Source organism: Plectropomus leopardus, chromosome 9, assembly GCF_008729295.1.
Source record: "Plectropomus leopardus isolate mb chromosome 9, YSFRI_Pleo_2.0, whole genome shotgun sequence".
Classification (NCBI taxonomy): Eukaryota; Metazoa; Chordata; class Actinopteri; order Perciformes; family Serranidae; genus Plectropomus; species Plectropomus leopardus.
Window position 1 is genome coordinate 30090552 of NC_056471.1, and position 13300 is coordinate 30103851.

General features: G+C 39.3%; 1 pseudogene; it reads left to right on the top strand.

Annotated features, from left to right (window-relative positions):
* Window positions 1-1141: 1141 nt before the first annotated feature.
* On the top strand, window positions 1142-3608 carry LOC121948555 (annotated as a pseudogene).
* Window positions 3609-13300: the final 9692 nt, after the last annotated feature.

Here is a 13300-nt window from a genome sequence, read left to right on the forward strand (position 1 = left end):
AGAGAGGATCTATCTATCTTTCTGCTTCTTTTGATTCATTTATCATCTTTGTCCCGTTTGGTGTTTCTCCAAAGCAGTCTGTCTTATGGTTGTTTATTGTTCAAATGCACATTCAAATCATGGAAACACAGTTTACATTCAGCCTGCAAACTAATGTTTTAAGTGTAAAGGGGAAGGGCAAACTCTGTCCATTCACTGATACACATGTGTCAGTATTATTCATTATAGGAGACCTAATGAGATCAGAAATCTAGGATGCAGTGCGGTTATTTTGAGAATTGCATGGTGACTGCAGGCTGTTGATCCACAATGATGTGGTGTTAGACTCTCAAAGGATGGTTTAGCAATCTTCAAGATTTTTGTGTCAGCCCCATGAGCAGATTTATTTGGTGAGAGAACATGCTGTGATGTGTTTTACTGGAAGTAAAATATGCAGACACTAACTCTGCCTTTTGTGACTTACAGTTTGACAATATATTTAGGTATTGAAAAAACGATTTTATTTACAGGCTCTTGCCAGCAGAGGTACCCATAATGCATCTGCAGGGGGTGCCAGAGGTCAGTGTTTTTCTAATATTTTTACTGGTAATGTATTATATTGAGCAGATACTGCTTGATACACTCCACTCTGTGACATAATAACCATCTGTGAGGTTATTGGGATTTCACAGAATGATACAACATTTGTAAATAAATACAAATACAATCAGTGTGATATTGTTGTGCCATCAGGGAACAAAGACATGTATGTTTAAATAAAAGCGGGTGAATGCAGGCTGAACACCAATCTGCTTTTTCACTAAATATAAAAGTGAGTAATAAAATGTTTTTTTCAAACTTGTCAGTAAAATCATGTTGAAACCATAAAACATTCAAGTTTTTTGAATGCCCAAAATATCAGAATGTGCTTTAACTTATCTTGTAACTAAAATAGAATCAGAAAAACGCATAATTTATGAAAGTTTACCATAATAATAATAAATAATAATATAATAATAATAAATAATAATAATAATAATAACAATAAGCCAGATGTTATAATTATGAGAAGAGATAAGCCAAAATCAGAAGTAGAGTAACTAAACTCTAAGTGCCTCACCAAATGTTTCACTTTTCTCAAAATCTCTTTGCTTACCCTCTATGTCAACGTGTTGAGTTCCACAAACTCATTTCAGTCTCTTTTCCTTTCATCTGCAGGTTCTTACAGTCGCCTTGTGATGTGGCTCCTGGTCGTTTCCGTGCCGCTGCTTCCCGCCATCGTCATGTTTATCCAGACTTTATCGTGTCAAAGCTGCCGCGCTGTGCCATCGAGCCCTGGCGAGGGCGCTGAAGATGGTGCGAGCGAGTGTGTGCGTGAGAAGCACACACGCCTTTGGTGTTCTCCAAATGCACCCACGGCAAAGCTGACAGCGTCCCTGGAGACCTTTGACCTTTACGCTGACACACACCCCTCCCTCTGCATCAGCCCGCAGACTGGTTAGTATGCATGAGAATCACTTAAATGTCCAAGTGCATTAAGTTACAAGACACTGTTGTCTCGAAAACAAACACAGAGGATTTCTATAAAAAAATCTCACACAACATTACTTTGAACTTTTGAAAATGTCCGTATTTCACTTTTTTTTTTTTTTTACTATTACAGAATTCTGTTGAATAAAATAATAATAATTAGCTTTAGAAACTAGTGTTCTCTGATTAAAAATTCATGTCCATAGTGTACTGTGCTCTGAGGTTAAAGGTCCGGTGTGCAAGATTCAGGATTGCAGATTGCAACCAGCTTAAACTTCTCCCAGTTACAATTCCCCGGTGTTCATTTGTTCAGGAGTTTTTTTTTTTACCGGGAGCCAAATTATCTACAGAGGTCTCTTCTGTACCAAAACAAACCGACAGGTGAATAAACCTGGTAAAAACACTGAAGAAAGCAGCTTCACATTAAAAATCTCCCATGCTGTTTGGCATGTTCGAGATGGGCCGTTACCCCCCAGGACCTGCTCAACCTTTTTTCTCTCACTAAACTTAAGATCCAGACGTTTGGGAGGTTTCTACCGAGAGTCATCAGCAGAGGTCTCTTCTCTACAAAAACTAATAGACAGGGGGTGCGTAGGGAAACTCTGACCCATGCGTACAAAGACATTTTGGAGACAGATGACGCAGATCATGAGGTGAGGAATTAAAGCCAGATTCATAGAAATTAAATTCGAAAGGAGCCATTATATGTATAATGATGCCTCTCACACATGATCACACGATTACTTATACTAACTTACAGATCCCCTTTACATTATAAACACTCAGTCCAACTAGTTTTATTTGTGCTTGTGATTGTGAACCATAACTTTTCTATAAGCACCTTTCTGTTTTTTATAAGAAAAAAAAATAAGACAACTCAAATCTGGTCATTATTATCATCAGCACTGTCCCGATATTACACTCATGAGACCCAAGTGTGTTTTCAAAAGGATTAACACACCAAATAAAGCAGTTTCATGTGAAAAAAATCTGTGTTTTTCTGACACTGCTCGCCACGTAGGGGCTGCCAACTACAGTGGCTATCTAAAGCCAGTGTTTGTTTTGTCCTGAGAAACATAGCAATCTCCATGAACAGGGGGCCCGATCCCTACGTAGATATAAACTGCTCATTTTAAGGAAAGAAAACTCAACAATTCACAGATATACACAAAAGAAAACATACTAATTATATTAAATACTATCTCTGCCAGTTTACCCCCCCCGAAATCCTAACACACTGGACCTTTAAATACTTACATAGATAAAAAAAAATCTGCATTCAGGTCAGTACTGAGTCACAGACATAAAAAGGGATATGTTAAGTCAACTCATCTTTGTTCTGTCATCTCTCCCAGCTGAAGCTCTGGATGAAGTGGTGAGGCGTGTCCGTCCCTCCCGCGTGTTGAGCTGGGGACGCACTGTGGCTACAGTTCAGTCCGCCTGCTGCATCTGCTGCCCCCCGAGACCTGCTGGCAGACTGATCACAGTGGAGTTGGACCCAGTCACAGCAGAACTGGGGGAGGAAATCATACTGGTGGCTGGCTTCAAACACTCCCAGGTACACACATGAGCTTGTTACTTTCCTGCACTCGAATAAAAGACACAGTAGCAAAGAAACTAACTTCCTTTTCCTGTCCAGTTTCCAGGTGCTGACATCGAGCTCAGCTGAGGCCATCCCGATTTTGCGCTCATCTCTGGAGCTTAATCAAGGGACCAGTGAGGGGCTCAGTCTGGTGTTTATGATGGACCATGACCCCCTGCAGTATCTTCCAGACCTGCTGGCTCTGGAGAGAGAGGAGCTGCTCTGCCCCTCTGGCTGCTCCGTCGTTCTGATTTTTCTGATCTCCAGGAACCAAAGAGCCGGAGATCTCAGAGAGATCCTGAGTCACATCAGAGCGAGGGCCCGACTGCTACTACTGCGTCAGGTCACAGCTTCAGTTTATGACGGAGATCTTCTATCAAGAGAAAAGCACCAGGACAGAAACACAGTTATAGCAGTATCTGAAGATGTGGGTGTGCTGATTTCAGTTTGTGTGGACTTTATCAAACAACAGTGTTAAATACAACATCATCTCTAGTGTCACAAACAATTTGCAGAATAAAAGGCTAGTTAAGATGTTTCCTATAAATTTGTCAAATTGTACATTTGTTTTCTTTTCAAGACTCTATTGAAACAGAATAATATTGTTGACATGGTGTTATAATATATTTATGTTAAGAAGCATTAATCTAAAATAATTTAAAATATCTGATGGTATTGCTGGAAATTATTTTACAGCAGAAAAAGTATGATATTACAAAACATTTCATTTGCTTTATCATATTTGGCCTCAAATAAAACAAACCAAACAACAAAAAACATTAGAACATAATGGTTACAATAACACACCAGGTTCCCAACCTGGGGGTCCAGACCCAACAAGAGGTCCCCAGAGCTTCAAGGGTGTTCACAATGTCTTCTTGGTTTTAAGGGGTGAATAATAATAATAATAAGAAAACAAAAATCAGGGGTTGAGGGGCGGTGGATCCAGAAGGAAATATTCAATGGGGTGGCATGAGGGTGATATATTTGGTCAGCAGGAATATATGCAAATTTAAACACAAAATATCACATGCTTCAATATTTCCCTTGGAAAAGCCCTAAAATTAAGATATTAATTGAGCACTTGAAATGTTGAAGATGCGAATAGAACAATGGCCAAGAGTCAGGGAGAAGAAAACACTGAGGTTTTTTTAAAAAAATTAAAACCTGTAAAAAATGCATGATTGTTAAAAAGAAACACAGACAATCATATATATACGTTGTTAAAATATCAACAATACTCATCTCTCTGATGCAGTATTAACAGGAAATAAACTACAAAAAAAATCATCTAAATTTCTCTATTTAAACAAACTTACTGCAGTTATTGGATTCACTATTTCGGTTAATTGTACAGTTTATCAGTTCTTTTTGAAACTATATTGTTATGCACTGAATAGAACATGAAAATAATCCATAAAATATGTCACTCTGGGACGGGTCACACAACGTACGTCAGTTTACTCAGTAATAGAAATGGGAACCCTAAAAGGTTGGGAACTACAGCAATATATATTTAAAAAAAACTACCCACTTTTGTCTGTGCTACTAACAAAGCACAAAGCTGCGGTGCTTATGCAATCACTTCTCACAACAAAAGAGGAACAAAGAAAACTATGCTTGAGATTCAGAGCACAGGAAACCACTTGATGGCGCTCATCTGCTTTTTTACAGAATAAGAACCTCTGGCATTGATTTTTTGACAAGGCAAGCATTTAAAGGATATGCAACCCAATTTAAAGAGCTCACGTTCTTCCTGCACTCCAGCACATGTCAATAAATACACTCTGTAAACAGGAAACCTTTGAATTTTGTGGTGTAAATATGTGTCCCGATTAGATCACGATGAGGTGGAGGATCCACGGCAGACTTGTGTTTTGACGCACACTCCCTCTTATTCATCATGGGGGAGATGTCCGCGTTTGGGGACTTTACATACCCAAATGTCAATGTTTACAATTAAAATAAAGCATTATTGGGGAAATACGAAGCTCCCAGCAGGCTTTTCTCCTCTTTTTTGACAAACATCGAGAAAACTCACACTTGTTGCCCTTAATGTCTGACATGTCCATACACCATGTTCGAAACGGGCTGTGGCTGCATCTCAAATGAGGCGGAATCACTGCTGTCTTGTGGTACAAACTCAGACTGAGTATTTTTCCGAATTTGCCTCAATGGGTCCTGCTGAGGATCTCCCAAAGCAGCTGGAAAGCCATTACATGGTTTAAAGACAATTTATCAGCATTTAAATAATAAACATAATATTGGTGCACTAAACAAACGATTATTTGCAAATTACTCTAAAAAAAACAGTATTTACAAAAAAGCCAAGGGGTGGGTCTAACTTGAAGTCATTATTTTTAAAAACAAAACATGAATGAAAATTAATAACAATCTACAATAAAAATATTTCCCAGAGAGCTAAAAAGTGGTGCAGTTAAAAAGCCATAAGGTAAAAAAGAGAGTTACAGGGGAATATGTTAAAATTGTCACTAACTAATTAAATTAAAAAACATGGAGGTGTAGACACGGTCAGGGATGAGAGCTTTGTAAATCCTTCCAAGGAAAACTGTTCATCAAAATCGAACGTACTCCACAAGCACCCGGGGTAATTTAGCTGGAAAAAATTCGACCACGGTCAGCTGCATGAAATACTTCAAATCTCATACACATGGGATCCATTATGTTTGGTACACAACAGGGGAAGTGGCGAACGGTTGCCATTTGCTGAGCAGAAAATAACATGGGATAAGAGTCAACTGCAGGCATAAAGTGGGATATTGTGTCAGGCTCCCCCAACGGGTAATTCTGTTATTGAAGAGCCAAGACACATAAAAACAAGCCACTGATTTATTTTAAACACAGTGGATAGTGGCGACTAATCATATCAATCCTGTATTTGAACCAAAATCTTCAAATCCATACCAAATGCATACCTATTAAACTTTGTTAAGGTGGCTCGGCCCACCGGGTAATTCCTGGGGGGGTAGCGGCGCAGAAGTGGCGATAAACAACCAACTGTGGATTAGTGTGTAAGTTTGCATATCAGGGTAAATATAAAGTGGACATGGATAAGATCAGTATCTGAATAAAAGGTGAAGTGATGAATGTTCATGCTGTGGCATGAAAGTTAAACTAACTACTGAATATATTATTATCGCTGATATTAGACAATGCTGGAGACATGATCGTGTTCATTTTGAAAACAGCACTAAACATTCAGGTGGGTGTAATCATCTGTGTTGTTTTATTTAAAATCCACTCAAAATGAGTATTTTGTTTCCAATTTGTGTTTATTGGGGAAATGAAAGAACTTAAGATTCATATCTTTGGTATTTCTGTTTTCCTCAGTTAAGTCACTCTGTTTTTGTCGGAGGTTGTTTGTCTTAGCAAATATTTACTGCAAGTGTCCACTGAATCAGCCTTGTAAACCAACCAGTTTTGAATTTGTGTTTTAGTAAAGAAAAACCAGAATGTGAGTGGTATAACTGACATCACAGTAATTTGACTAAACTTTTCTTTATGAGATTAGATTTGCAGGAATGAAAAGAAAAATGGAAGTACTCTGCACTCCCCCATATAACAGATCAATAGATTGTTGTGTGCAAAGCAGCTTATTATGACCCATATTTGCATTATATTGTTAGGTGTCGAACCTCTTGTGTGGTCACAAGTGATTATAACAGCAGTAAAGGAGGTTTGCAAGTTGGTGGGTGATGGTAGCATGCAAAAGAGCTCAACAAAAGTCTGCTTTGTGGAGAAGGCACCCCGATGGCTCAAGGGCAAACACAGTACTTTAACCCAGGAGACCGCTGTTTGTGTGTCATTTCAACTTGCACAAGGTAACCAGCCCGTTCTCACTTCACTCCAAACTCAACAAATACATCAGTGCTTTTCGGCTGTTGGTTGCGCACATACATCGTGGATCACTGAAATAAACAGACAAGGACCTATATTGCAGATACAGCCGGCAAAAAAGAGGAATCCAGTTGAACTGATCCCCCCCTGCCGCCCAGAGAGATCTTAGTTAAGCAACATATCAAATGTATTTGGTAAACCCAAACAACGATCTTTCTCTAATCCTAGCCACAAGTCTCACTTGAAAAGACACTGCAAGTATGAGTGGAAACTGCATGTTTCTTGTGACCACTTATGAGACTTAATATTTTAAAGACACTGTACGCATGTAATGAGCAGAAACTGACACTAAAATCCAAAACTTTGAATCATCAGGACACTGATCAAGCTGCCGTAAAAACAAGCTGATATTGTGTTGACATAAATGTAACATGCTTGTGTTAACCTGCGGATGTTGATTCTAAAACCTTACCACATGTTTAAAGCTGCAACTTTTTATTGTTTTGGGAGTCAACAGCAAAAAAAATAACCTACTCTGTTGTTTAGATTATGAGGACATGTTGAATATTTTTTGGTGCAGGTTTACACTCACCCCGAAATAACAGATTCTTTCCCAGCATGTACATATACAAACACCTACACATGTATTTATTTAAATCTGTCATGCTGTTTCTCATGATGATGTTTACATATTTGGCTGTATTTGCTTTCAACAGACTGTAATTAAGAGATAATGACTTTTTTGATACTAGCAGGCATTTTACAGACCCTAGCAGAATAACAATAATCCTAGCTGTACGCAGCACGTCCCCAAATGGCCATGTGTGTGTGTAATTACACAAAGTAAACCAACTGTAATGGTTGCTCATTAGCTTCCACCACCATCTCAGCCCGGAGACTCTCCCAACTTTCCCACAACACGATGTGCTGGAGCCAGGACGTGGTCAATTTCTCAGCTGTCAGAGGTGATTTAACATTTCCTTGCCCTCCTTTCAGAGTACCACCAGTGTACACAATGATGTACAATCAAAATGTAAACACCTAGTGCTCTGGCGACCACCCCGACCTTCGCCCCTTCCGCCAATTTCCCTAAAAATTCCTATTTTAATGGGTTCAATTTTTCTGAGTTCCTCCTTCATCAGGCTTTGAACTGCTCTCTGTGCTACTGAGGCTGGAGAGCTGATGTAAACACAGCTTTCAATTATAAATCAAACTCTAAAAGAGCCACGCACCGCTGCCCCCGGGCCCTCTGCACAAAGGCCCGGCCTTCATACCCAAACAGCCCTCGCGGCACTGCTGGAACTTATGGCCGACTATTCACCAGGAGTTCACGACTGAGACAGAGACCATCCTCAGTGGCTTGTGAGCGTCAAAGTTATGCAGAGAATGTTTTGCTCATCTTTTGTGTTCGCTGTTCTGACTCTGAACTAAACTTAAAGCAGAGGTTTGACAGAAGGGGCAGTTTTTGGCAGGATTTTTGTCACATTATTGTACTGACAAATAAATATCCTGTTACTGCAACTTCAACACCCTTCTGGCTTTATTACACAAGACACAAGTCCTCTAAGCTGAATTACATAACACATTGTTTGTCATTTTATTCCATAAACTGAATAAATGTTTCTGACCCATGTCCCTGTCCCCAGCATGAGAATGTTTTCCAAAATGTTGCATTTGGCCCTTAAGGATGTTTTTTCATGAATATTTTCTGATCTCTGATCTTTCACAATGGAAAAATAATCACACAAATGACATAGTTTGGTAAGAAAATGAGATCAGTATTTAGAAAATGCTTCAGTTAAGTTGGGTCACGCCTCTCAATGACATATGAGCAAACTCCACAAAGACTCCTGATAAAAGACAGTGAGGTGGAGTTGAAAGACTGAAAAAAATGTTAGTAAGTGGGCCTTTTGTTACGATGACTTTGTGAACCCGCCTCGTCAAACTTGTATTTGTTAATTGTTTGGCAATATGTGGGCAACAGAACAACGCGTGATCACAAATCCCACCTGACATAGTGCCAAAGTTTAGCTCAGATGGAAGAGTATTAGGCCACATTTTGACAAGAACAGCTCTATGAAAATGCGCTGAAGTCTCTCCTTTGTGTTAAAAAAAATCTGTGTTCATATGATGACATTGTGAGAATGAATCTCACGTACACGGATCCAAAAAAAACATTTGAAAACTCAAGTATGCATGCGAGGCCAGTAGTTGGTGTTGTAAGCTTTTTTACACAACAACAGAAGAGGTTGCGTTTTAAAAAGATTACACTCTGGTATCTGGGTTCAAACGTTTGCGTTTTCAGGCCCCTGAAACGCTGTTCTCGTGTGAATGAAGGGCCAAACCACAACACAAGTTTAACTTTTCATGCAAGAACCGTTTCCATGTAAACGGCCCCTTGGACTTCAGATCTGTGCTGAGTTTTGGCAGCAGGTGGGCTGCATTTTAGTCGCAGTGTAACCAGTGAGGTACCAGTTCACCTCCTGGGCTCTGCCGAGGTGCCCTTGAGCTAATTAGTGACCCCACTCGTTCACTGACTACAGCTGCCGATGCTGTCCCGACGGTATTGCTGCTAAAACATGCTGGCTCTGTTTTCTTCAGGTATGCGGCTGATTGAGCGGCTTCATTTTGAGCTAAAAAAACCTTTAGCTTTGTTAACTATCAGCACAGTTTAGTTGAGTTACTGTTTTGGCTCGATTAGACCATTTAACTGGACTTCTGTCCTTATCCCAGTATTCAAACACCGGGGGAGAATCACTTCACTGACGCGAGTATGAACAACATTTAAAAGAAAAAAATAAAGAAATGCGTCAAACTTGAAAGTTTGATTTTGTGATCAGTGGAAACGAAGGCTATTTGCGAGGAGCTCCACTGTGTCACATGTTTTTAACTGAGGAGAATTTTCTCAGTCTACAATGTTTTAGTGTTTTAACAACTGAATCGGCCCAAACCTGCACCACAACAGTCTCCTGTCAGTTATGAATATGCGATGGCTGTTTAAACCATTTTCTTTCTGCACCAGTGTGTCTAATGGCGGCAGAAACAACGTGTTTACAGCAAAGTCCTCTTAAATTCACGCTGTGTTTCTTCTCAGGCAGTGAAGGAACAAAGCTTCTCCTCTGCATCTGGTTCATCAACTGGAGTGGGCAGAGTCAAAGGAGAAAGGAGACACTTGATGGCCTCTCCAGGGACCAGGGGACTGCTATATTTGGTGCACTGTGATAGCCTGTGATCCCCCCGCCCCTACACACACACCCACACACCCACACTCATAATGTTCACTTCAGGGTTGTGTAACTATGCTGTGTCCTCACCTTTAATTGCTGTCACTTGAAAATCTCTTTTCTTCAACATGTCATCTTTTCAGCAGTGAGGAACACAGCCTTATTTTTAGACTTTCTGCTGTGTATCTCTGAGATGTTACAGTTGTTTATAAAAGAGTTTAATAAGCTTTTAGCTGTGTCTATGTGCCTGCACTGTGCATCTACAGCATGTGACTGTTTCTGTTCCTCCATCTATGGCTGCAGAGGTGAGCATCCATGACATTTTAACCCTTTAACATCTAGACTGGCATCGGTTTTCTTGTGTTGCGTTCAGACGCCTTTTACAAGCCTTCAAATCTCTGAAATCTATGAAAATTGATTTGATTTCTTTTAAAAGCATAGGATAAAATGCTCAACATGGCAAGAAAAGTTCCGCAAATTAAAAAAAAAAAAAGTAAAAGGGGACAAGAAAACGGCCAAAAAATGAGCTCAGGATGGATTATTAGATATTATTAAAAACCTAAGAAAAATTGTCCAGAATAATATATTTCTATGTCTTATGATTAAATATTTAAAATTGTGTTACAGAAAAAAAAAAAATCTTTTAATTGCTTTTTTTTTGTTTTTTAAAGATCATTTTCTTGTTTGTTTTTGTTTTTTACTTTTCTTTTTGTTGCTTATTTTAATTTGTAATTTTCTTGCAACTTCTTACTCATTTCTTGGGAATTTTTTTGCCCATTTCTTTTTAAGTTGGTCACTGCCTTCTTCTCATACTTTTGAAAGAATTGAGGCCAATTCAGCCATATCACTGCACAGAAGGAAACATGAATACAACTAGCCCACCTAGCACCACTGAGCTTGGTTTGTTGTTGGCAGGTGAAGTTCGTCAGAAAGAAAATAGTTCCTACATGAAACTGTTCACAACAAGGTCTGTGGATTATCTTGAGTAAACAGATCATCGTCTTTGGAAAGAAACAATCTAGACTGATAAATAGCACTAGCAGAGGTAAGAGGAAAACTGTATTTCTGATATTTTGGGGTGAACTGTCTCTTTAAAATGATTGAATAAATAGATTAAAGTTGGTTTATGACATCCTGTCAGAGAATCTCTCCTTTTTTTTTTTATTAGTTATTCTTTGTTTTCGATGAAAAAATGCTCAATAAAGACATGATTGCATTCAGGAGGCCCGTTCCTTTACTTCCTGTTATTGTTTAGTGTGTCAGCTATTGAAAAATGAAAACGCTCAAGTTCTCTCTCTTAAACTGAGGAGGGATCTGACAATGTGAAGTGACTCTACCAGCAGCCTCTGACCCAGACTTCAACCTGCAACACACACACACACACACACACACACACACACACACCCTCCCTCCCCATGGAGAGAGGGGAGATTGAGAGAAAATAGACCTCCCACCATGCGGTGTCTTAAGAGGGCTGAAGCCTCTCAGAATGTACTTTCTCTGCTCCAGGTTGAAGAGACCTCCTACGCTCAGGATTTTTATTTTGGGGGAGAAGCAAGACATGCTGTCCATGTCTCATACTTCAGACATTAAGAGCACTTATGTGTTGCTGAGGGAAAATTGGAAGAGTACAGCCTGTCTTTAGATATCTTCATCATGAAATGTGACAACATGGCTTCATTCGAACAAAAAATACATGTTGTGGCGTCTTTAAGAGCTCATTTAGATTGTTTTATCATTACAGTACGCACTCTGAAACTGTATAAATAACTGCTAATATATTTAGTTGTCGACATAGTTTAGTGATAACTTACATAATTATGTGCATATACTGCATGTACTGCAATATCCCTGGTTTGATAGCAGCTGGGGACCTTTGCATGTCATCCCTCCCTCTTTCTTTGCCACATTTCTTGTGTATTAATTGTCAGATAAAAGCAAACATGCCCACTGAGATTATCTTAGCATTTCTAATCACGATCGAAATACAGAGCAATTAACCCATCGGCAAAGTTAGCTGAGATAGCATGCTCTCGAAGACATCTTTTTTTTTTTAAAGGAGAAAAAGTAGCATCCTGACTGTAAATATTACCGGCATGTTTGTGCACGGCCCAGGACAGGGAGGCAATACAGCTGGTGATTAAAACCATCTACTGAGCATCTGTGGTGCTGGTGAGGTGAGGTGCCTGCGCAGAGCCCAGAGGATATTAAAACACAACCCGTCCCTGCAACAGCCTGTTCACTGCTGCCGTCTGGCAAGAGATACAAAGCATCCGCTGTCGTACAAACAGACGACAGAGCAGCATCTTTCCTCAGGCTGTAAAGCTTTTAACATAATAAGAATTTTGCTTTCTGCTCACCGTGATGCGGGATGCAGAACACAGTGTGAATTTTGTAAACTACATGCTTACTCACAAACCTGGTAGCTCTATCTGCATTCATGTCGCCACGCATTACTTTTTCTGGAGAGATTTTGGTATGTTTTTAGTGTGTGAATTCAGTGATGAGGTTTTTCTTCAATCATTCCCTAATTAACCTGCTTACATGTGCCATTTTTAGCTACATCAAACTCAGCTGTTAGCTCATTGGTTACACTTTGAAATGTCCGCGGCAAACAAGGTCAAACTCGAAATAATCTTAACTTTGAGCGCAGAACTCTATGGCAATTTTGATTGATGTGCCTTGCAAAGGGTACGGCATAGTTGAGCGCCACTGCTCTCTCTACAGGACAACAAAGATACAGCCGGCGCTAAACAGTTTCACTGCTGATCATGTGAGCTCAGCTCAACTCATCCTCTGCACTTCAGCATAAAAAATGTTTTGTTTGTTTTTTTATTGTGTAGCATAAAAGGTCTACATCTTCCAATGAATTATGCAAGACAGTGTTACAGAATCATATTTAATAAACCTTAAAAATCACTAGCTTAGCACCAGCTGTAAGATAATGTTTCTCAAAAATATGTATGTTAGCTAAAAGTTAGTATTAGCTTGTTGCTAACTGAAGAAAGAATTGTATTTATTTACCTAGAGGGAAATAATAACAACAATAACAAACAACAACAACAACAACAACAACAACAATAATTATACTAATAATACTACTACTACTAATAATACTAATCATCAT